This window comes from Molossus molossus, unplaced genomic scaffold, assembly GCF_014108415.1.
Source record: "Molossus molossus isolate mMolMol1 unplaced genomic scaffold, mMolMol1.p scaffold_m16_p_5, whole genome shotgun sequence".
In the NCBI taxonomy this organism is placed as follows: domain Eukaryota; kingdom Metazoa; phylum Chordata; class Mammalia; order Chiroptera; family Molossidae; genus Molossus; species Molossus molossus.
The window spans coordinates 96,163,569-96,190,343 of NW_023425388.1; the positions used below are offsets into that span (position 1 = coordinate 96,163,569).

The window sequence follows — 26,775 nt, forward strand, 5'->3', positions numbered from 1 at the left end:
GTAATTTTAGGATTAATGCAACAAATCTTATATTTCATCATTGTAATTAGAATATGTCACATTTAATTTTAATGTGAATGCTGGACTTTCTAGCTGTACCTAGGTAGATATGTCTCCTAAATTAGGAATCAAGCAAAACCTACTAGGTTGTACTTATCATAGTCTGAATGTTGTTCTAAGGGCTTTATATATGTTATTGTACCTAATTCTCAGTGATAAAGATATGTGTGGCTCAGAGAGGCTAAATAAAATTCCAGGAAAATATTTAGTAACAAGTTTTATCTTATTCGAGTGAAATGCTAAAAACAACTTGCATTAGTTTATGAGAGCCACTTATTAAAAATTTAGGAATTTGGTTAGTTTGTTGTCAAACACAGACATTAAAATTAGATTAAAAGTAAAATTTAAATGATACTTAAAAAGGTAATACATATTGAAAATTCATCTCTTCCTAATTATTTTACTACATTTTACTATTACCTATAGTCTTGGTGTTCTTTTATGACTATTATATTCATATGGCAGAAATACTATATGTCGGTGTGTCATTGTGTATATTTTGGCAACTCAGGATTCAGTGACAACAACTTAGTAGATTGATCTGCTATCTTGACAGTGTCTACAGCCATGGAAATGGACAAATATTACAATTCAGGGTCATGTTTATATTTGTTGATTGCCTTAACTCTAGATTTAGGAAATTAATAAAAATGTATAATGAAAATTAAATTTTTTTAAAGTCTCTGTAGATATCACACAGTGAATAGCACAAAAACACTGAGAATACATTCTTAGGTATTAAAAAAACATTATCTAATTCAGCAACAAGTCACTCATGTTATTGATTAGCAATTTTAGTTTCAACACATGTCTTCTTTGTTTCAATAATGTCTTACCCATTAATGTAAATAAAATTACCAGTCAATGTTTCCATTGGAAGTGTGTTTTTTTGTGAATTGCCACCATGTAGTGGCTCTGGGCACAGGAATAGGACACATTTTTTTTTTAATTCTGTGAAAACAAATTGGCTATATATATTATATAATGAATAATATTGTATTTTTATCTGAAAATTGTGTGCTACATATCCTTCTTATATAAATTCATAATAATCTTATGTATGTATACATACAGATCTATTTTTTTCCAGAGAACCAATTGTTAAAAACATCACTTGTTCTCCCTCAAAGATTGTGTTTCATATAATGCTATAGCTTCCTGCTTCAAAAATCAATATAATACAGTTAGGCCCACCTAATATGAATGGTACTGAGAAACAGGCTAGAATTTTAAGTGGTACTGGTAAGTCAAAACCAGTTGTTCATTAGTTCATACTTGGCATCCTTGCATCAAAGTTGGCTGTAAAGCTGTGAGGCTGGATGCAGAGACATGTCATGGTTTCATGCGTTGGACATGCTACAGCCTACTCAGCTGCAGTTCATTCAGGAACTTAAGAGAATGGAGTATGTTCGGAGTTAGCATGTGAGCTTCCAGTCAACTCTGAAGCTACCCAGATCCACTGGCACAAATCACATTTTTAAGAAATTAATTGTAGAGAATAAATAGCTCCTTGTTGGGCTGAGGAAACACGCACACACACACACAGTCTAGGAAGAAAGCCCAAAGGAGAAGGAACTGAGGAAAGAAAGGTTAAGCAAAACCACTGCCCAAAACTAGAGGAATGAAAGAATATGCCCCATAGAAGAAAGGAAAGAAAGATTTTTACCACTGATGTTAGAACAAGGATAGGATTTTTCCTATGCAGAACTGGACCCTGTGAAGCAGTAGTGTTTGATCTATCGCAGGGCCTGGAACATTTAGAAGGCAATAACGCATGGAAGAAATGCAGTTAACACGAGACGAGTTCAACATTTCCTTTCCTGTAATCAGCATGTTCGGATTGGGGAAATGGTTAACATAGCTTAAATAACAGTTTTAGGTCTGCTGTCGATGACTAATACAAAGAACACAGGTTAGGAGCTTAGAAGATAAGACTAGAGAATGAATATTCTGTGAGATTCCTGTGTTCAGTTTTTAAAACAAAAACCACTTCTTATACTTTTCCCCAATGATGATTAAAAGAAGGGAGCCAAAGGGGAAAAAAAGTGAGAATGATAGACAGATACTTTGATAACAACAGATGACAGAGAACTTTCAGAACTCCTTAACTCCTAATTCCCTGCCATAGCTCACCCAGAATTAAGTTGAAAATTAAAAGTAAGAGAAAACTTTCAAAAGTCAGGTGCATTATGAGAGATACTCACAAAACAATTAGGCATTTTGAATAAATTTAAGCTTCCAAAAAGTCCAGTTCAGTTTTTTTTTTTAAATATATCTCTATTGATTTTTCTAGAGAGAGAAGAAGGGAGAGAAAGATAGAAACATCTATGTGAGAGAGAAACATCAATGGCTGCCTCCTTCGTTGCCCCTACTGGGGATTGAGCCCGAAACCTGGGCATGTGCCCTGACCGGGAGTCGAACTGGGACCTCTCTGTCCATGGGATGATGCTCAATCCACTGAGCCACACCGGCCCGGCCAGATTTTTTTTAAATAGTTGCAGACATGAGCAGAGACAGTATTTTAAATTTTTTGGGAATTTCTGAAAAATAAAAAAGTTCTAAATGACCAAAGATATTTAAGATTCTAATTTGCAAAATGGATAAAGGATGACTATTACTCATTAGAACAGGGTGACTTTTATGTCATTATTGGTAGCAATTCTGATTGGATTTTGAGTATACATTTCTTTTTGGACAAGATTAATTCACTTCAATAATGTGTTAATGTGTACATGTGTTGAAATTAGGTTCAGGGAAACTATACTTAATTTCTGCGCTACCACTTATAGGCTATATGATTTCAAAATATAATTTTTCAAGTCTTACTTTCCTCAATTCTAACATAAAGATTATGGATATCAGAAAGTTAAATAATATAACAGATGAGAGAATTAAATAAAAATATTGTATGTGAAATACTTGGTATGATACTGTGGAAAATCATTAAAATTATATTTCATTATTCATTTGGGTCATATATATTATATGCATATATAATATACATATAAAATATGACATGAGCATATGTTACATATGACAAATTAATATACATATATACATTTGTATATGTAACAAACATAAATATACACATATGTATGTTTATATACAACTTCATATGCAAGATCATGGAATCAGATAACTATAATGATGAATAAAATACTAATAATTTTCTGAAATAATATACATATGAGTATATGAGTGTATGTGTGTGTGTGTGTGTGTGTGTGTGTGTGTGTATCTCCATACATGACATTTTAAAGCCATTTAACAAACATATGCGTTTGATTTTGTCCTCACTTTGTGCAAATGTCAGAGCAGAGTTTGTGTGTGTGGGTGTGTGGTGTGTGTTTTTCTTTTACAATAGATGTAGCAAGCCTTGAAGGAGCAAAGTGGGAGGCAGAATTGTGTACCAGAAAGTTCCCAAGATATTAGGATGTTTCATTCCTAATTCTGCATTTGCAAACTATGATTTTTAATGTTATTTAACTCTATGATTTACAATTTCCACACTATTAAAGAAGAATCATATTGCCTAATTCACAGGGCTTCGTGAAGTACATTTAAATTTTTATATAAAAGCACTACTGTGGAGCTATTCAAATAAAATATATACTTAATCTGGGTTTTTCAATGGATATTTTTCAAGAAAATATGATAAATACAGCTTCACTGAATAAATAAACTTTGAAATCACTGAAAAAAAGAACCCATATCAATAAGGTTTAATCAGTTTTAGGTTTTGTTGTCTTTAGCATATTTAATAAAATATTTGACTAAAGTTCGAAAAGACACAATCATTAAGAGTTCCGACTTCTGGATGCCAGAATTAAGATTCAAAACTATCTTAAGTATTAATAAGAAATTATACTATATAATTAGACTTGTAAAATTAAGATGCTTAGTGTTTCATTTCAGTCAAGAGAAATTGGATCTAGTTTGATCTATGCAGTTTGATTTCACCCAAATACCATATGTTTTAATATTGTAGCTCTAATAGCAAATACATGCATAGGCTTTATTGATATAATTATGGACATTTTGGATGTAATATTTTCAGTCATTGAATTGACTTACATTGAATTACATGATAAAGGTGAAAATAGAGACAAGGTAATGTATATGAAATCTATGTCCTATTTTTTTAAGGATTTGGAAGTATTTGACCTACTGGAAAAACTGTCCCCCAGAGTAACTGGATTACTGTCTCCAAAATCTTACCTGATGCCATGAAAAGTCACAGACCAGAGTAAGGAGTAATGATCAGAAACACAGATTGAACAATTTTATAATAAAAGGGCTGTAGTATTGTTGAAAGCTTAGTTTTTTAGTTTATAGATACTTGAATACCCCAAAATACCTGTATTTTCCTCTATATGTTAAAGAATTTAATGTAAACCTTCAGAAATTCCCACTTTTACATGGACCTGTAAACACCATCTCAAGATTATTTAAAGGATTGAGGGATACAAAATAAGTGAAATGCTAGATTTAATATGTAAAGATTCCATTAACATTAGCTTATTATTTATAGAAAATAGAATATTCACTAAAGGCCACAGAAAAGTATTCATAACAGTTATTAATGAGAAATGGAAAAAGAAGAGAAAATTATTAGTGTGATGCTTCACAAGAGCGATGTTATGTTTACGATGAGGAGGAAATGGATGTAATTAGAATTAACACTAATCAGAAAAGTCTATTGAGAGAGAAAAGAGAGAACATTAGGGATAATAGAGAAGGACAATAAGAAGAGAAAGCAAAGATGTAAGACATTTTTATTTGTTAGAAATGAAAAGAGTCAAAACTACTTTTCTTCAGTGTTATTCAAATTGGAATCCATTCATCATTAACTTGTCAAATGTCTGAGAACCTACTGCAAACCCCACTGGGTAGTTCTAACCTCTTGGGTTCATCATGGGACCTGTGGTCCACAGTCATGATGTCACTAGGTTTAGTAAAGAATTTGTTATTAACAATAGCTGAAAACTTCTAATTTGTAGATGGTTAACTTCTGAATTATTTTAAAAAGATTTAAGATTATACTTATCACTGTATTCACTGAGTTGCTTGACTGGGAGAGAAAACTTAAAGTGAAAATGGGCACAGGAAAGAGCACATGATCTGGTATCTTTCTTACAAGGTGTGGTTCATTGTAGTAGGGGTCAAATGTGAATGACATCTGTCAAGGGTAAGAAACAGACTGAGAAAAGTACAATCACTACCCATTACTTGTGAGTGCTAATGTGACCACTGCATTTTAGATATGACACTACAATACCTACAATTATCAATGCTAAGAAAGACTCAGCACCTTGGTTGGTTTTGCTCAGTGGTTAGAGTCTCAGCCCGTGGACCTGAGATTCCCAGGGTTTGGTTCCCGCTAAGGACACGTACCTTGGTTGCAGTTTGTCCCTGGCCCCAGTTGGGGTTGTGTGGGTGGCAACCAGTCAATGTGTCTTTTCCCACATCCATGTTTCTCTCTCTTTTCTTCCCTCTTTCCCTCCACTGTATCTGAAGATAAATGCCAAAAAAAAAAAAAAAAAATGTCCTCGTGTGAGAATGAAAAAAAAGACTTTAGTACTTCAGAAATTTGTTTAGCTATACTGAGGATTTTTCTATCTTCTTTTTCTAGAAAAAAAAAAAAATGTCCTAAACATGGGGAAAGCCATCAATACTTTGATTTCTTTTCCCAGCTGAATCTAGACCGTCTCTGAAAATTTTCAAAAGACAAAAACAGAGTGAAAATAGCCATTAGACTGGATTTGGTTTGGAAAGTGTTTCTTCTGTTTGTGTCCATAATCAATATAACAATTAACATTGCCTGAACACTTTGGCTTTGCTTTATTATCATATACAAATTAATAAATCAAACTAAAATGACTGACCTAGTATAATCCCATATACTTATTACAAACTAATTTAAATCATTTCTTCACATCCTTTGTTGTGATTACATGGATTATTGGATTGTTCCACTGAATTGAGGAACATTATTCATACCAGAGCAAAAATATTTAAAATACATTAAAGCAAAATGGATTTTTGAAGAGGCAAACTAAATGAGGAAGGAGTTTCTACTTCTCTGCTGTAAATAGTTTTCAAGTGGCTTTAAGAGTTCACGCCTCTTCAGATGGCTAACCTTTTCAATTGTGTCTGCACTAGGAAACCCTGGCACAATGATTTTTGAATGAGCCAAGTTCTCAAAACACAATTATATATTAGTATTTTTTCCATCTTATGTTAGACCCATAATCAGATTGGAAATCTATAGTCAGCAGTAATGGAGCACCGAGAAAATTGTCCAAATCATTCAAGCCAAAGAAACTTTGATTTGAAATGCTGTATCTAAATGATTGAGGCCAGAGTGTGCCTTTAGTTTGAATGATTTGGATAATTGTTTCAGTTCTCCATTTCATCTTACTGGCATAAATTGCAGAAAAGCAAATGTATGAGCCATACCATATACTTTAGTGCACTGAAAATATGTAGACATTTTTTGGCATATAAACTTTGTAAATGTTTAAAGGAAAAAAAAAAAACTGAAAACTACTGAAGGTATCATTTATGTATTTTCAATACCTTTTCTACAGAAAATAAATTACAGTCTGTAGGCTCACACATGTTCATTAAATTGCATTTTAGTGTAGTTATTTATCACTAAACCATTTCTGAAAATTAAACAATTCTTAAAATTTGATCATCACAAATGATGAAAGAAACCAATAAACATCTTCTAAATTAAACATGATTTAAAACAAATATGAATTCACACAGTGTCCTCAATTATCAGAGTAAAATATTGATAAACTGCACAACCAGAATACTGAAGAAATATCCATCTACTTTTTGCCACTCTCCTTGTCATGGCTTACCTCTGTGTTTGTGTCACACATTATGATTGCTGTGTACTAAATGATAAGTGGAAGCCAACTACGCTTCCCAAAGTGGATCATTGCAGTTGTTTTAGTTTCCCTTTGTAAAGCCTGAGTTCTGATCTGTGCCTCTAGCACTGAGGCAATCAATGCTGATGAATGACTAGAAATGGTTTCTTTATTCCAGTCCTCACTGAATAGAAAGTTTCCATTATCTCATTCCACATCTTCACTCTATCAATTTGACAGGGGCAGGCAGTTCCACACTTCACTGCTTCCATTTTAGAATAGTTGTCTACTTATCTCTCTGTTTCTAATATGAAAGAAAAATGAAAAATAATAAAGTCTGGAGAAAACTTCTTGTTTGCACACATATAAATGTTATCTTCCATTCTTCTTTTAATTGTTGTTCAGTTTTACTTGGAACATAAATATTTAAAAAAGAGTGGCAGGAATAAAAATTCATACATAATAAAGCCCTATTATGTGTTAGGCAAAATAAATCAAGTTTTACTTGTTCAAAATAAAAACAAGATAAAAACAAAAAACAACATTAGCTTATGTACCTTTTTTTTTTTTTTTTTGGTACGTGCCCCTACCTGGAACCAACTCGGGACTCTCTGGTCTGCAGGCCGATGCTCCAACCATTTAGCCAAACCGGCCACGCTATGTACCCTTTTATATCCTAATGGATATGGTACTTCTGTTCACTTTTCAAGAATTGGATAACATCTTGACTTCCTCCTGTGGCTTTGTTCTGGCAACCTGGCAGCTTAGAAAGTCAGCCAGTATGCACATATTGGGACTGTGTGACGGTTTTGCCCCTCCTTTTGTGAGTATTGTCTATCTCTATGGAGCAGAAGAGCATGCTGGAAAAAAAGGCAAGGTGTGAACCGACCTCTCTTTGGCAGCCAGTCTCTAGGCTTCTGAGAAGAAAAGCATCCAGCACAAGATGTCAGAAAGAAACTTTTTAGAACAAAAAAATGGAAAAAAACCATGGAAATTGCTTAGGCCTTAGTTACTAGAAACAGCCATTTACAACATGTATTCTCTGCCAGAACTTTTCTTAATGCTGCAAAGACAGTCTTCTAGTGTTCACAGAGCACATTCTTTCCAGGGGCAAGGTCCAGTCTCTAAGTATCCTGGATAATCAGCCATGCACAAAAGCTTGGCCACGCAGCCTGGTCCTGCTGCCTCATATGTGGCTAGTACCTTTGGGGAATCTGAATTCATGTCACAAAGAAAGAGAATCTTTCTTTCCCCACCCTTTCCTGAGCTTTGTACATTTGGTGTGTATTTCTGATCATTGTGCCTGTGTGATAAAGAACTTTTTGAAATGGAAGGAGCCATTCATGGTTTAGGGGGGAGAAAGCATTATATGTATATGATAGCAAAATCTCTGAATTACTGTGATATGTGTCTTCACAAATATATTTATAAAAATCTCTTGAGAAAAAGTTATAAAAATGAACAAATATTACAGAAATCACTTAAACTCACATCCTCTACATAACACTGATGAAGAAGACACAGCCAAAGGCACCACCTGACCAGGCAAAAACCATAATCCCCCAGATGTGAAACCTGGGATGGGACTAACCAGTCAATGTCATGCTCTAAGTGTTAGTTTTTCTCTACTGGCGATGAAGAAAAACAACCCAAATTATATTTTCAGACACTAAAGGTAAGTACCTTCAAAACTTAATAAATAAGCAAAAGAAAAGACAGAGACCCTAAAAAAGAGTGTTTGCTTTTTGCCATTTTTCTCTCTCCTCCTTGGCTATATGTGTATACTTAATTGTGCTCTCTTAATTGACAACATCATGTAGGAGTTTGAAAGAAAGAGTGAAATACACTGTGTAGCTGCAGTCATGAGAGTATGTAAAATAATAAACCTGTCATAAATAAGATGTTCAGACAGCAGTATTTTGAGGTGTTTGTCACTTCTTACCAGTAAAAGCATTCTGCTACATTAGTGCTACATACGTACTTTGGGGTCAGATATAAAAACATGGCACCACCACACAATGGGTGGTTAAGAGCAGAGGTCTAGAGAGTGTCTGCTTTCAAAACCAGGTTCTGCCTCCTTCAGGCTGCATGAACTTGGGTAAGTTACTTCACCTCCCTGTTCCTCAATTTTCTTATTTGTAAAAGGGACTAAGTAATTAATTGTATCTACCACTTAGAGATGTTAAAAAAATAAAAATAAAGCCCGGTCAGTGTGGCTCAGTGGTTGAGTGTCGAACCAAGCACCAAGAGGTCGCCAGTTCGATTTCAGTCAGGGCACATGCCCAGGTTGTGGTTCTGATCCCCAATGAGGGGCATGTAAGAGGTGGCCAGTCAATGTTCTCTCTCATCGATGTTTCTCTCTCTCTTTCTCTCCCTTCCTCTCTCTCTAAAATTAATAAAGAAAAAAAAGGTTTTTATAAATAAAAAGGGCAATAGACTTAGAACGGTCAAAACAATGCTAAGCATATAGTGAAACCATTTTAACATAAAATATATTTCCAGAAGACTTTTGCCTAGTAAGTCCTGACATGAACATGTCTATTTTTTTCTAGAAGTGAAGTGGCAGAACAAAATCAAAGTCAAACCACAGAAAATAAATGTAACTGTTTTTACAATGTAGTAATACACTGCTTAGTTCAATAACAGAAGATCAAGAGAAACTTAAACGGTTTCAAAATGGAAGGCATCTACTAAATATGCAGCTAAGCTTTTAATACATTCATAATGAGCCTTTATAATCTTCAAACCTTGGTGTTAATCAAAATTAGACTTTGTGAGCAATAAAAGGACTTGTAAATAATTAGATTTCCAAAAGAGTGAAGATATCAACAATTGAGTGATCTCTGGAATTCAACAATTTACTTTTGAGGGTAAAAATGTTTTATAGAATTTTGTAGGACGTCAGTATCCCAAAATTCATTTTCTGTTGGTTTAGCTTAGGCCTTTGGCCTCAAAGTTACAGCTTTTTGAATGGCAGCTCTTGCTTAGTTTCCACAGGTGCATTTCCTCCGGCAGATTTATATGCTTCATAAAAGCTTTATATAGCTCATAAATGCAGACTTCCAATCCTACAGGTACTGCTGATCTGGAAGTTTTATTTTATCTTCCAGGCTGATGAAAACGGCACCTCCTGGCTGGGAGATTCTACTATGAATGACAGAGCAATGGGATAAAAACAGAAGAGAGTGATCTTGAAAAAAGGGCTGGGGGAGGAACTGTGAAATGGGCCTCCTCAGGGAGAACAGACTGCTGACTGGGAGCTGCAGGGAGGTAGCGTGGCACTGGGCACCCGGGAGCGAGCGCTGGCGCCTGGGAAAGCAGGGGCAACACAGCGGAGCCAGCAGAAAGGCAAGAGCTGCACACATGCGCGGGTATCTAGGTTCACTTCCAATAATGCACATTTTCTCAGGACAGTCTACGTACTTTCACATATCAAGCTAACTGATTCAGAGTTTTTTGTTTTTTTTTTTTTTTTTTTTTTTTTAAAGCTGCTGAGTATTTTCAAAATATTTATTACATCAGAAGATTTTCCTAGAAATATAGATATAATAAATACTAGTAAATAGAAATAGTAGGTATACTATGTCTCTGTGTGAAGAATTAAGATTAAAAGTAGGAAAAGTCTCAAAGAAGAGACTAGATAAGAACATATTTTTACAATCCAGGTTAAAAATAAAGCCTAGAATGGGTGCTGGCATTGGAGGTGTGACAAAAGAGTGAGATCTACTTCAAATGTGAAATAATGTATACAGTATCAATGCATGCCAGTGCTTTGCTAAGAAATTATATATATACACAAATATATATATACATACACACACACATACATACATATACATATATATATATATATATATATATATATATATATATATATTACTTCATTCACTTCTCACAAGGATTCAGTAAGGGAGGTACTATATTATCCCTATTTTACAGAAAATACAATAGGTTTGTAGAGGAGTTAAGCTAAGACACCCAGCCAGGAATGTTGAAGCCATGATTTCTGGGCTTTCATGCATGGCTTTGTTGGCCATTTATTCCACAAGGAAATCTCCCAGTGGTTTCACTGGGGCTGAAATCCAGCTCATGCTCCACTAATCAAGTCACAGTGTACCTGCCACTTAAATGAATGAACCTTCTTCTTATATGCGCAAAGGTATCAGTCAGGTTAATGGCAACTCTGCAGGATTAGGACCCAGGCAGTCTGACAGGAGAGAGGTTTTAAATGCCAAGCTAAAAGCACTAAATCCCTCAACCATAAAGCAAAGTTTCTTCCCAACAGCCTTTCCCACACAACTCGCTCTCCTTTTTAATTCTATTTCACATGTTTCCTCCCCTAGTGCTTTTGGGGAAAGGGGTGGTCAGAACCCCTATTGTGACTAGCATTGCACTGAACTATTCTCTGTAAGCACAGCATCCTTCCTGCATTTATGAATAGACCCTTGATTAAATTCCCCTCAAACACAATTTCATGACTCACATTTTCCATTCTGTTTCATGACAGGACTCTGACCTATGAGATATCCTTATTTCCAATTTACATCTAAAAAAAATCTGTAGGTCACACAGCTAGTAAGTTCAGTTCAGTTTTGGAAGTGCATGATGCTAAGCAACAAAGAGATGAGAGCAGAAAACCAAAGGCATGAGAAAAAGTTTTATAGAAGATCTTAAATTTCTACAATTTCATCAGTTCAACAAACAGAAAAGACATTATAGGGCAAAGAACATCCTGTGCAGATGCAGGAAAGAGTAAAAGATAAAGGAAGATTAAGGGAACAGTAAATCGGTCCTTGAGGCTGCCTTGCAGGGAACAAGGAATGGTGGAATGTGAACTTGGAAAGGTATGCGGGAGACTAAGATAAGGGGGCAAACAAAGCTATAGGATTTAGCAGGACCATAGGCCTAAGTGAGTTGAAAATTTAACTTGCTTTCCCAAAGGCTAATTATGATCACACAATAAGTTTAATTTTAAAGATCATATTATGGATGTATACATTTGCAGACAATCCTGCATCTATTGCACTCTTATTGACAAGACAAAATGCAGGTTTTTATATCTGTGCTAAGTAAAACTAAGTATTCTGAGTCCAAATTCTTTGAATGTTAGTGGGTAAATGTTAAATATAGAGTGGTATTGTTTATAAAATACTTTTGTTTTATTTTTTTGTTTATTTTCATTTTTTTGTTATTTTGTAATGATTCACTCTAATCTTTAATGGAGGTTAAATTTTGTGACTGTGATAAGAAAATAAATAAAACATTATCTTAGCAGATGGATTTACATGAAATCTCAGAATGTGCACTCTTTTGTTTTTTTTTCTGTTGGATCACATTTTATATAACATCGAGGTCATTAAATGAAGTGACATGTTTTGTCTTTGTTAGCAGTCAGATTTTGAGAACTGCTCCACAGTCAGCAGAAGGGGCAGACAACAGACAAGATAATGCTGAGAGTAGATGAGTTCTTTACAAAAAAGATAAAATTAGCTTCAGTGACAGACATGGAGAAGATGGGTTCTGCAGTCAGATTCCTTCAGATAGAATAGTGTTTAACCCTCTGTTTCCTTATGTAAAAGATGACAGTGATAACAGCACCTACCTCGTGTACATGAGGATTGACCGAAGTAATATGTGTGAAACACTAAGGACAGTACCTGATGGACTTTGAGCACCATACACATTTATGCATTACAATCAAAGATACTAGTACATTAGCTCTCATGGTTTTAATAATTATTAAATCTCCTCTTAGAAGCAAAATATGATGCCGGCTAACTCAAGAACATGTCACAATCAATATTTGAACAAACAAGATTGCAGTAGTGGTAAAATAATTGCAGTCTGCTCTTGGTTTATATGGTTCCTGTCTAAAGGAAGATTTTTGTCTCTGTAATTTTCAAGTTGGGTATGGAGACCACAGAATATGTTATAATACATTTTGAAGCTTATCAGTGAAAAACTGATACCCTGAAAGAAAAGTTTAGAGAATATAAACTGTAGGAATACTTATTAAGTGAGAGGATTAAAGCTTCATGTTGGCTGAGAGGCAGGCAAAGTAGATGACTCAAATAATTAGTAAGTGAAAATTTATTCAATAATAGCTACTTTTCTAAACAGAAAAATTTAAAATAAAATTTAGAAACTTAACTTTATAGGGCAAAGTAAATTCCTAAAAGAGGAAGGAACTAAATGTCAAAAATCCAATCATAAAAAATTAGAGAAAAACTAGAATGAAGATATTTTACATGTAGTATAAAACTGGAACTTCATAATAACCCTATAGAATAAAAAGAGCAACATAAATACCCTCTCATATAAACATATCTCTAGCACTTTAGGAAATTCATCACTAAGTATGCTATTTTTATTCATTCGAATGAATTCAATAAACTAACTAAACATCTTCCCACACAATTACTGAAACTGGGAATAAATAAGAATTCTCATAAATAAGAATTATCAGATAATCCTTATGTATTTAGTATTATACAACCAAAATAATTGTTCATCTATAAAAATAGAGATCTTAGATTTTGATCAATAACAACATTTCAGTTTTATTATTTTATTTTGAATTAGTGTTCTTATCCAATTTCACAAATACCCATAATACATACCTAGCACTTTGCATTCAACTTGATACATGCCTATTAATTTTTTAAATCAATTCTTTCCACTGACAGAATGCATTACATTAAACCATCTGAAAAGACTATTTTTGTAGTTCAAAAATGATTAAAGATTAAAAATATTATTTGACTCTACTTAATATATTTAATATATATTTGCTAAACTTATGTAGTTACGTCTTACTGTCCAGATAATGCCATTGTGGTCTGGCCGGTTTGGCTTAGTGGTTAGAGGGATGGTCTGTGGTCCAGAGAGACGAGGGTTTGGTTCCTGCTAAGGGCACATACCTCGGTTGCAGTTTGTCCCCGGCCGTGGTTGGTCGTGCGGGTGGCAGCCGCTCGATGTGTCCCTTTCATGTTAATGTTTCTCTCTCTCTTTCTCTCTTTCCCTCCCATTCTATTTGAACAAAAATAGAAAAATGTCCTTGAGTGAGGATAAAAAAACAAAACAAAACAGATAATAACATTCTGATTTGCAGAGACATTAATTTTGAGTATCTTTTAAAAAGTTAATATTATTATTCTGTATACAGAAAAAATAAAATACTTTCTAGGTTTCTCAATAAAATATTAGTAGGATTTTTTTCTGGCTGCTTGTCAAATGCAGGTGTAAATAAGCAGAATAGTATACCTTAAGTATAACATAGTTCATTGCAACTGTATACTTATATATATTGAATACAAGTATCTGATAGCCCACATAAATTCCATTTCCTCTTGACTTTTAAGGGGAGGAGATAGATTGACTTTAAGCTAGTGAAATCATTTAACTAAGTAAATTGTTTAAGAACAGATAGAAGCATTAGTTAATAAAAACAAGAGGCAGATGGTGTGAAGCAAAATATACTGTAATGTATCATGAATGTTTGGGATTTACAAAATAAATCTATACTATTAACAAAATACTTGTGAATTTTAAATGTTCAGATTTGGTAAATTTATTTCATTTGTGCTTTTTTATGTGATTGTCAGATGACCATTGTAGAATTAACCAGACATTTAATGAGGTTCCTTTACAGAAGATATCTCTCTTTTTTAAATTTCAAGTTAACTCTTTTGTTCCAATGGTAAGTAACCTGAATGAGTATTAGAGCTAATAACTTTGAATGTAGTAATCATAAATATTTGTTTCATCCATTAAAATTTTCAGTTATCTTGTACACTTCCAAAGGTATTGGACAATTGAGATTAGAAAAAAAAAAATTACACCAAATAATAAATTTTAATTGTATGGATTTTTTAATAAATATGAGATGGTCTTTCTGTATTTCGTTTTATGTGAAAGACCTATAATATATTATTTTGGTTTTAAATGAGTAATTTTTTCCCCCTAAGAACAAAGGAAAGATATTCTGACAATGTACAAGTGTTATGACTTACAAGGCAATGTATATATATTTTTAAATCCTCACCCAAAGATATTGTTTCCATTTATCTTCAGACAGAGTGGCAGGAAGAAAGAAAGAGAAAAACATTGACATGAAAGAGACACATCCATTGGTTGCCTCCCAACTAAGGCCGGGACCGAGCCGCAACAAAGGTATGTGTTCTTGACCAGAATCAAACCCAAGACTCTTTGGTTGGAGGCCCAACGCTCTAATCACTCAGCCAAACTGGCCAAGGTGGCAACATAGTTCTTAAAGGCCATGTTGTAAGCCTCCTCACCACAGGTAAACAAAGACCAAACTTAGGAGACCACCATAGGAGAACTGGCCAGACAAAAAATGCTGCGCATCAGAGATCAACCATACGAAGAACTAAACCTGATTGTACATCACATTCCTGTAGACCCAACCCTATGCCCAAACCCACCAACCAAGACCCCAAAACCCACTGACACCAAAAGCTTCCCGCCAGTGGCTGTATTTAAGGATGAAAGCTCCAGCTCCTAGGGGCTGTTGTCATTAACCAAAACCCCATGGCTCCTTGCTCAGCAGCTCACTTTGCATATACCCACCCCTGCCCCAGCCCCTTTTCTTTAAATAAATCCAACTTTTCTTTATTCACCATCTGAGATTGCTATTTAGCATGCCCACACACCGCAAATCACCGACTTTAAACTTACAGAAAGAATACTGATTTAAGACACTGTTGGGTCAGTTAATATAGACAATATAAATACCGATTCAACTATGACTTAACTAGCTGCTAAAGCCATCAAATGCCCTATGTATTATACATTCTAGTATTTTTTTCAAGTTGTTTAAAAGTGACTGCTTTGCAAATATATTACTTCATTTAGACAGCTACTATAGAAAAAGAAGGACAAAGTTAGAAATATTTTGGATGTGGCTACCAAGTACAATTTTTATATTGTTATTGATTCATTTTATCTTAAATATCTAAAATTACAGTAAACTAGAATTAGCTAAGTTTGAAAAATTGCTAAAAGTTAAGAACATGATCTAAATATAAACCATAGCATTAGCTGTGTTTTGTAAAAGATACTACCATATAAACATTTGATCTAATAAAATTAAATTAACTATAAATGAAAATGTTAAATAACAATAATATAGAAACTAACTTAGTAAGAGCAGTTTATTTTGTCCCACAGTACAATATAGCAAATATTTAATTTTACTATGTAGTAGCAAAGATTAAACAGGCATTTAAGAATTTTTTGATGCTAAATAATTATCCCACAAATTAAAAACTTTTTCATAGCTCTTTGCCACATCTGCTGCGAGGATGAAGACTATTCTCAGCAATCAGCCTGTGGACATCCCAGAAAGTGTGGACATCACTCTGCAGGGACGCACAGGCATCATGAAGGGCCCAGCGGCACCCTGCGGAGGGACTTCAACCACATCAATGAGGAACTCAGTCTCCTTGGAAAGAAAAAGAAGAGGCTTGGGGTTGATAAATGGTGGGGAAACAGAAAGAAAGTGGCCCTGGCTCACACTGTCTGCAGTCATGTACAGCACATCATCAAGGATGTTACACTGGGCTTCCATTACAGGATGAGGTCTGCGTACCCTCACCTCCCCATCAACGTTGTTATTCAGGAGATGGATCTCTTGTTGAAATCAGAAATTTCTTGGGTGAAAAATACATCTACAGAATTAGGATGAGATCAGGTGTTGCTTGTTCAGCATCTCAAGCCCAGAAAGATAAGTTGATTCTCGAAGGAAAGGACATTGAACTTGTATTAAATCCAGCTGCTTTGATTCAGCAAGCCACGACACTTACAAATAAGAATATCAGAAAAATTTTGCATGGCATCTATGTTTCTGAAAAAGGAACAGTTCAGCAGTCTGACGAATAAGGTCTAAGTTGCCCAGCTATAGAAACACCAAGATGCCGAATGATTTTCATACTTATTTGCGATATTTTAAAGATGCAATAAAAGCCTCATATTGAAAAATATATAAATAAATAAAAACTTTTTCATATATTTTATTAATTTTATAATAGTCCCTGATAAAACATCAGGTTACCTATTTTCTACTATTTATTCATCCAGATTAAATTCAGTCTTCTTTGTGATTAAACACCCATGATAAGAAAGTTGATTTGCTGAGTACACCAAAAAATTACATCTGATCTTTTCATTTAAGCCAATGAACCATGTTTCCACAAAACATTTTATTTATCACAAAATTATAGACTATAAGCAAATTCATTCTGGTTATTCTATTATATCTTTGACACACTTCTGATTTAAAATGTAGTTTGTCTATCTTTCTCCCTATTTGAAGACAGTGAATATACAAATTTTTAGCCTAGCACACTGGTATGGTCACAGGAAGCAGTTAATAAACATTCATATAATGAATAAATATTTGTCAAATGAATAAATATGAATATGAATTGTGTGGGAGGCCATGGGGATATCTGAGAGAAAACTAAAAAAACAATTTTGCTGTATGCAATGCAAGAAGTTTATTTACATTTGGTTTAAACATAAGGTGCATTTAAAATTAAAATATTTAAAATATTATGATATTTGCCAGAAAAAAAGAAAAATGCATAAACAAATAATACTTGTACTAAATGATATACTAAACGAGGATTTTTTAATGTTGAAATAAGAGAGTAGACTCTTGTAATAATATAGAGGATGAATTTTTTGTTGAATTTAATAATCATAATGAATAAAACCAAAGTAAAATTATTCATGTATGTCAAGAAGCTTATATTTGTTTTACATAAGACACTGAACTAGCATCTCTGTTGTATCCACTATAGTTTATATTATAATACATGCTTTGCAAGTATTCATTGAATTGAAACTAATTAGGAATACATTTGCATTTATTTTCAATTACCCATCATGGCAGAGGAAGAAACTAAAGTGACTAAATCAGCATCAGCAAGCATTTCAGAACCTGACTTTGTCAAAAGGAGAATGAAGAACAAGAACAATTCATACAATTCAAAGTGAATAGTCAATTTTGATATACTTAGAAAAATATATTTTAAGATTGGAGTTACTGGACTAATTTACAGTAATTTATAGAAATATATCATTAAATCAAGTACAAAAATATAATTTTGTATATTTAAGTGTTTTTTAGAAAAAACAAATCCTTTGGAATTATTTTATAATTCTAAGTATTTGTTCAATATAGAATCAAACGCACATAGTACTGAAATCCTCTGTGAATTATATAACCTTATTGTAGTTTTTTATTGCAGTTAAAGCTGTTTAAAATACACTATGGTACATCTAGTATAAACAAAAAACGGTAATCGTTCAAATGTCTTGTTTTGTATTTTGAAGGTTTTCATTCCTTATTTATTGATTTGAGAATAAATATTTTTTTTAGCAATTTATAGGAAAAGCTACCAATATCATACTTGTTTGTAGATATTTTAGGTATGTCAATTACACTAAAATTAATATAATTTAATCATTTTACATCTCTGCACTCTGCCATTTTCTGAATATGGTATAAATTAATCATGTTCTTAGACATGCCCCTTATTCTAGCCTATCTAATATCATGTACAATACCAATTGCAATATTGGGTTTCTCATTATAAATTATTGTATGTCTTAATAATTTAAACTAAATTTCTTATCAGGTAATAAAGATTTAGATACCATTAAATAACAATATATTATGAAGGGATTAAAATATAATTTAAATTAATTTTTTAACAAATATGTATAAAACACAATTAAAAATCCAAAGAGCTGTAGTGATACATTTTTTTCTTTCATACAACCACCAATAAAAATATATAAATAATAAACAAATTTCAGAATTCTAAAGGTAATATGAAGTGGAAGTAACTTTGTCAGAGTTAATTTTCTTGAATACCTTACTCACTGAGAGTAAACAGTTCAACTTTTGCATTCCTTCACAAAATGTTCTGATTTAATTACCAGATGTATAGTCAGTTCCAGCATACAACTATATTTTTGAAATATGCTTACTAGAAATCTAGTTAACTTCTTACAAACTCTGGTTTATGCATTATTAAAGAGACTTGCCTTGTATCAGATAAGTTTATTATTTTCAACTCTCTAGAGGTTCTTTTTTATTTCAAATAACAAGTGTTAAATGACTTCTTATTTTCACTTACTTGTTGTTTAGTACTATAGATTTTATTCAATATACTTAATATCAATGACAACTTCTGAACAATTTGAAAGTAGTGTTTAAAACACAAACACACACACTAACAAAATTTATTTACATTAACAATTAACAATCTTTAAGCTTCTAGGTTATATAATGCAAATGTAGGAAAAAGCATAGGCTTTGGAATGAGATAAATCTGAATTTTAATTCCTTCCTCACCCTTTACTAGCTAGAAGAATTCTAGCTTTTTATTAACCACTATGAGCCACTATTATTTCAAGATAAGCTATTAACATTTCTAATGTTTGGCTCTTTGGGGGCTAAATATAATGTAGTCAAAGTATGCAGCACATTGGCCCATGGTAATTTATATATAACTAAAATATTTCTAAATACTCGTTTTTATTTGCAAGTGCTTTATATGCCATTACATTTGAGGAAGAAAGAAGTATCTTTACAAAGTGACTAGAATAGCAAAGAGTCATTTACCCTTAATGTTGATCAAATGGCCAATTCCAATGGAGACCATCTAGAGAGGCACACACATATGAAAAGGTGCAGAATGGCAAGGAATGTCTCAGACTGAATTCTCATTTAGCTGGTACTTGATTCTCCAAATATTTTACAGATTTATTGCATGTTCTTAAATCCACCAAGCTCTGATCCAGACTTATGAAAAGCACTCCAGGATCATATTTCTCTAATGGTTCACATGGCAACTTTATTATGGTTGCTAGGATTTCCCTAGTTCTGTAGAGGCGTGTCTGGTTTTCCTGGCAAGATTCCTACCCGTGAAGAATCATATTGTTATAACCATTGTATGACTTGAGACTAATACTATTTTCCAGGTATTAATTTTGTCACTGGTAAATGAGATACAATAATAGGGATTTACCCACTCTATTTTCTTTATGTATTAGAAATATCAAAATATTCATTATTTCTAGTTATTTTCCCAACTCTAGCACTTGGCTAGACTTTGTAAAGAATGAGCAAAGCCTATTAATACTTCTATAGTTTTCAAAGTTTAGCAAACGAATGCTTATAACAGGATGGTGGTGAACTGAGGAGGGAGGGTTTTCTCAATAAGTAAATATCACATAGTAAATGACCTCAGAAACTTCTAACATCCATAGGGTTCTATAAAAGAAGCTACTTAGGCTTGGCAGCCTGCAGTGGAAAGGAATGAAATGGTATCTAAATGAAGGTGTATGTTTATGCTCTTGCTCTAAATCACAGCTTAAAAATGAGAAATAATGGCTAATGAAAAATAATAGTTAAATTGTTATAAACAGTCCGAAGCATTGATCCAGAGACTGTTTTCACAATACTTTTATTTTTCACAAGGGCAATACAACAACTGAAATAAATTTTACAATTTTATCTAATATTATTTCATCTGAATCTGTCAAAAATGGATAAATAAAAAAGATTTGCATGTTTGGTTTAAATCAGTTGAGCCAGAGAAAGTCCAATTGATGCTTATTTTAAAACCTTTTACTACTCAAGGTTTTTGGCTGAGGTTTTACCTCATTTTATTCAAAAGGACCCAAGAGAGACATTATCCTTCGGTCAAGTGCACAGCCTGTGCATATTGTTGAGATTTTCTGCCACACTATTTGTTATAATAAACTAGAAACTTCAAAAGTAGTCATCATGATTAACCACGTACCCAACCTTTTTGTAGATAAAATGACTTTTATACATATTTAAAATGAAGTCCATATTTATGGTAGGGGAGTTTTCTTAGCAACATAACAGATTTAGGTTAATACTTTGCAATGTAGAAAATACTCTGAAATTTAGCTTCTGATCGTGAATAATATCCAGTTACTATAATCCCTTTAAGATGTTGGAGGAAGGGATACTCAATATATTTGGGATTTAAATAATCAATTTTATAATGTTTTTCATATAAATATTTGTCTATTACATATTAAAATGATAATGAAGGAAATGATTAGATCTGATCTACCAGAATAAATTATCTGAATTTTGTCCTGACAGTAACTAACCTGAGAAGAATTATGAAAAGTACATGAAGAGTAGAGTGGGCATATTTCTTAAAATCTTGACCCTAATATAATTGAGGATGTTGATTTTTCCTTCAATTATTATAAACAGGTATCTACCAGATATGTATTCACTTTGGTTGGAGGAGAATTAGTTATGGCTGAACACTCTGTTTCCTCCCTCCATCTGGACAATTTAATGTGCAGCCTCCCGCTGTCAAGACGAAATGAGATAATGCATGCAAAATCACTCTGAAGAGCATAAAGTACTTTATAAATGCAAAGTATTATTACTTTAGGACAAGTAATTAGTGCTTTTAGTAATGAAGAAGTACCCACTTGACAATATTAATCTATGGATGACAGTTCTTTGGATATGACCTTCTAATCATTTGGGCACACACCTATGTGATGAGTAGTATAACTTCAGTTACATTATCTTACTTTCCTGATGAGAATTTAAGAACTGTATAAGAGTCAAGTATATCAGGAAGTAAATATAGATACAGTGCTTAGTATTTTCATTGAACAATATCTAGAACTCTAGAAAATATCACTTATTAAACAAATCATTCAAAAATATTTATTAATAAATATTTAAAATAAAAATGTATACTGTTATTGAAATATAGAAATAATATATTTTTAAAAATATAATTTTCTAATTCAAATTATCTTTTAATTTAACTAACAATGACTCTTTAATTATACATTTATTTGTGAATTTGTAAGACAGAGCAAGCCTAGACTTCTTTCTAAATGTGTACATTTACTTTTTAAATTTTAATCTCACTTATTTTAATCTCACTTATTTTACTGACATACAGATGCTTACAGTCAACGTAGAAAAGTTTAATTCAAAAGTTTATACTACTTCATGAGAATACATAAAAAAAAAAAACTTTATATACAGACTCTTTGATGCCCAAATTTTACATAAGAAATACTCATTAAAATTCTGATTTCCTTAACTATATAAGAAATAAAAAAATTTATCTTGGATATGCAGCTGTTCTATTATATTTAGCTGAGTCTCCTTTCACAAGACACTCAAAAGAAAGATTTAGAGAGGAACATTGACTTAGGAATATTTTCAAGAAAATCTCTAGTATGTTAGCTCTAGATATAGAGTAGATTCTCCTAACTTTTCCTTCACAAAATAAAATTCTCCAGAAATGTAAAAGTTTCATAAATTAAATTATATGCTTAAGAATGATGAGTATATTATCTTGTTTATTTAAAATTTGTAAATAGTATAAATAAAATAGTATTTTTGATAATATTTACCAAAAAAAGTCTTTACTAATTTTGATAAATTACCTAATAGTATAATTAACTTAAATTATTTTTTCAACAATAGTTCATTGACCAACTGAACATTTCATTATGATTATTGCCCATTCCTAAACCATAAGGAAGATTCAATTGATTGATATTATCCTGTCTTTCTCATAAACCAAGTATGTTTGATATAAAAATTGGATTTTCAATAAATCAAAAGTATTTTAGAAATTAAAATTCTCCTGATAATTACATTTCAACTTTAAACTTTCTTTTAAAACATTGTGCCTGGAGAATTTCTTTTCTTCGAAGTATTCTTTTCATAGAGACAGAATGCTCTCCAAAACCAAAGCCTTATCATGTATTTTCTCAACAAGGAAAGTCATATCATGCTCTAGGACAATTTTCCTTTTAATATTCTCTTATTTTTCAAGCACTGGACTTTTGTTGATATTACACAGAGGTCATATTGTTAGGTTTATGGTGCTTAATAAAATTTTATTGCTGCTTTTCTGCCAATCTCAAGAGTAAATTAAATGTACACATGTATAATTAAACACACAAATGCCCAGGAACTCATTCTTAAATAATAAAAGGGGTTCAATTCTAGCACTTAGTTTACTTTACTATATATTCAAAATTTATGCTAATTCATCTAATTTTGATATTTTTTATCACAGTAAATATTGTGATAATATTAAAATGATGACAGCTTCAAAATTATAGGTGTATCTGTCACACAAAGAAACCCTTTTTTGTTGTTAGTAGGTATCCTAGAAAACTGAGCAAATAAAGAAGATTTTGAAATAGCATAAACCCAGTTGAAGGAACCTGGCGTCTGCCCCATTGAGAATGCCATGCCAAACCCAAAGACTGGTTCCTTATTAGAATGTATCCCCAACCATTCATTTTGTTATGTTAATTGCTTCCACATTAAGAGCCATTAACCTAGTCTAATGAGACAAAATATGTTATTGATGTTCTTCTAATTAAATATTTCATAGACAATACCCATTATGTCTGAAGTTGAGATATAATAGCACTGATATACATTTTTGTAAAAGTAATTTCTATGACTTTTAACAAATAATTTTCACAAACTAAAATAAATACATAATTTTATAACAAGTAGATCACTCAAAAAAGTGCTTTTTTTAAAAGTTACAACAGTTTATCATGCCAAGAAACAGCATGTCACAAATGTAAACCCAGAAAAAAAACAACACTGTTTTCCCTCCATCCACTTCCATGTATAACAATATATTCAATAAAGTAACCTAAAAAGTTACTTTAAGTTTTATCTACAATTTTATCATCATACTGCACTTAAATTTTGTAGCAAAAGGAATATCACATTTTATAAATACTAATAAACCAGAGACAAAGAAAAAAATTTCTTACAAAATGGCATCATGCAATTATGTCAGAAATCTCATTCATCCTACTTTCTCTGGAATATAGTCTTTAAATAATATAATTTATTTATGCTATAATCAAATATTAAGGGAACTAATACTTCAATTTTTAAAGATTTCCAGCTCATAAATTTCAATGTGCACTAATAACCTCCATGAATATAATTAATATTTAATAAAAAGACTTTCCTGACATTTGGATTATACTGTAAAAGCTGTTTTGTATTTTGAAATAATTTTTGAACACTTACTTATTTAAAATACTCTTAATATTATAAAACAAATCGGCATTTGTTAAAAATAGACTGAGAAAAAAAAATACTGTCCTAATTCAACAAAATCTCTTCTAATAAAGATAAAAAAAAATGTTTCTATTAGAATTTTAAGAACAGAATAATTCATTCATCTCTTTAAATGTATTTTTTAAACATTAAGTCACAGTTAAGTGTATTTCATTTGATCTATATTTAATATTATATTGGATAAAATGAAGTCCATTATATAGCCAGATGAAAAATCTGAGTTCTAAAGCTATTAATCAGGAAAAGCAGTCTTTATTTCTGATTTTAATGTAATATTGTTTCATAATTTGATTGATTATTCAGTGATAATAACTAAAATAGTCAAAATCCTATCTCATTTATGTGTTCAAACAATTTTCCATCTGAGATAATGTCAACTGACAGTTGCTATGTCAAAGCAGACCATTGGTGTTCAAGCATAGCGCCCAAATTTAAATATGTGCTAGTCTGAATGGCACAATTACAAACTAAAGAATAAGAAAATATTTCCCCTCAATACTCTTGCATCTAACTTCAAATAGATTGTAGATATTTGATTATGACTCTGAGTGATAGAGTGCTCCAGCTCACTAATTTATATCTATGCATGATTCAGCCTTCAGTCTGTGCTTAAGCCAAGTCTGTTTTTTTACTTACCCACAGGACAGTAATAAAAAAGAATATAATACTTCATATGCAGGAATTCTGATTTTAACCTTCAAGTTACTCACCTATGAGAGAGAGAGAGAGAAGAAATAGATGATGGTTAGTATTAGCATATTTAATGTTTTATGTTATACTTAGCATCATAATATAAAAGGGCATTTGCTTATTGTCTTATACTTTGATATGTATATTGATGTGACAATTCTGCAAAGAAAATTATATTTGATAGTTTTATGATGTTAAGATTTTAAGAAGGTCTTTATTTTCTATGTAAACTTACATGAAAAAAAAAAAAAAATGTTAGGCAGGAAATCAACTTAGCAACCTGAACAAAGTATCTTAATATACTAAGTGCATTTCCTTAGACAAATTTCTAGTAAATTATTTTATTTTAAAAAATGTCCTAATAAGGCAATTGTTCACAGTCAGTTAAGTTGTTGATCTGGCTAGTTGACTTTTCCTATTGGACCCTTCCTTGCAGTCTAAGAGCTCTGAGGAAAGACAGGTTATCCCAAGGGAAGCTCCAACTTCTCAGCTCTAACCTCCAGGATCTGAACCACCAGACTGCTATCAGTCAGTGGTCTGAGACCATATTATTCTTTGTTTGTTTTTTTTATATCCCCCCCCCAGCTTATTTCTATACCTATTTTTTCTCTGCCATAGATACGCATCAAAATGATGAAAATTAGTTGGGCTGAAAAATACAAAATTTGACATAAAAAGTGACTTTTCTCACACAGAATCCATCAATACCTTGAAATACATCCACAGATATAGAAAGAGCTAATGATGGTTTGCAGGGAAGTCCCATTTGTAGCATAGTTTTTTATGTATATAAGGTTCCACTTACAGGTCCCCAAATTACTTAAGTCATATAGAAATGATATTATTAAAAAAGTATTTAAGTCACAGTCTCATCCTCCAACTCAAGAGGACTTTAAAAGTACACTTAAATGGTAAAAGCACCATTTATCTTTATATTTTGCAATTAACTTCACAAGTCTTCATATTCTATAAAAGTAAACTTCAGAGAAATATGCAAGGGAAATATTTTAATATAAGTTTGATATCCAAAAAACCTCTTCGGAAAAGATATTTACTTTTATTCAGTCACTTACTCTGTAGAGTTAGTTATACCTCTAAGAGATGTTGCAGATGTTAAGGAGGATTGATAATCCCAATAATTAATATTAACTTATGTAAGAACACCTGAGGTGAACAGCGATATTACCCTTTGTGGGGAGCAACAGCGGAGAGGTCAGAGGGAGCCATTGCTACAGATGAGTAAACCAGGCAACTCTGTGTTACATTTTTTCTTGCACACAATGCCCTGGATATATAATCCATTCTGAAAACAACTGTAAAGCAGCATAAAAACAGAAACCTCCCTATGTGGACCAAGTTTCAATTGGGTAACAACAGGGTAGCAATAAAACCTGATGTGACTGGAGAGCTGGTATCACCAGCAGTGCAGGGCAGTGTACCTGAGCACTTACAGGCATAATCCAACAGTATCTACAGAGGCAATAGGAGCTTTCAGCATGGTTGCCTAGAGGGTCAACTTTTAAAAATTCACTACACTCTTTTACATCATAATTTACCTACTAGATAATACAATAAAAATATAACTTGAGATAGCATCACAGAGACAAAAAGCAAAAAGACTGATAGGAAAATATCTATAAAAGGATATCAAGAAATAAATTTAGAGGAAGATTGTCATAAATGACACCCTAAAATAATATATAATAAAATTCAATGAAAGTTTTGATACTTGTTTTGAGGAGGTTAGTGAGGTTATCATAAAATAAAAATTAACCGATAAAGTTAATCAATATATGTCAATTATAGAAAGAAGAGCAAATAGAAACAAAGGCAATGCTTTTAATAGTGTGTCAATTTTGTGTTTTGTAATTTATCATTCTAGCAGTTGATAATTATTTTACCAAAATACAACAGGGACAAGTACAATTGTTTTTAGAGGACATTATGTGGGTGGCTCCTATTATATTC

General features: G+C 32.3%; 1 pseudogene; it reads left to right on the top strand.

Annotated features, from left to right (window-relative positions):
• Nucleotides 1-16,246: 16,246 nt before the first annotated feature.
• LOC118617275 lies at nucleotides 16,247-16,841 on the top strand (annotated as a pseudogene).
• The last annotated feature ends 9,934 nt before the right edge of the window (nucleotides 16,842-26,775 follow it).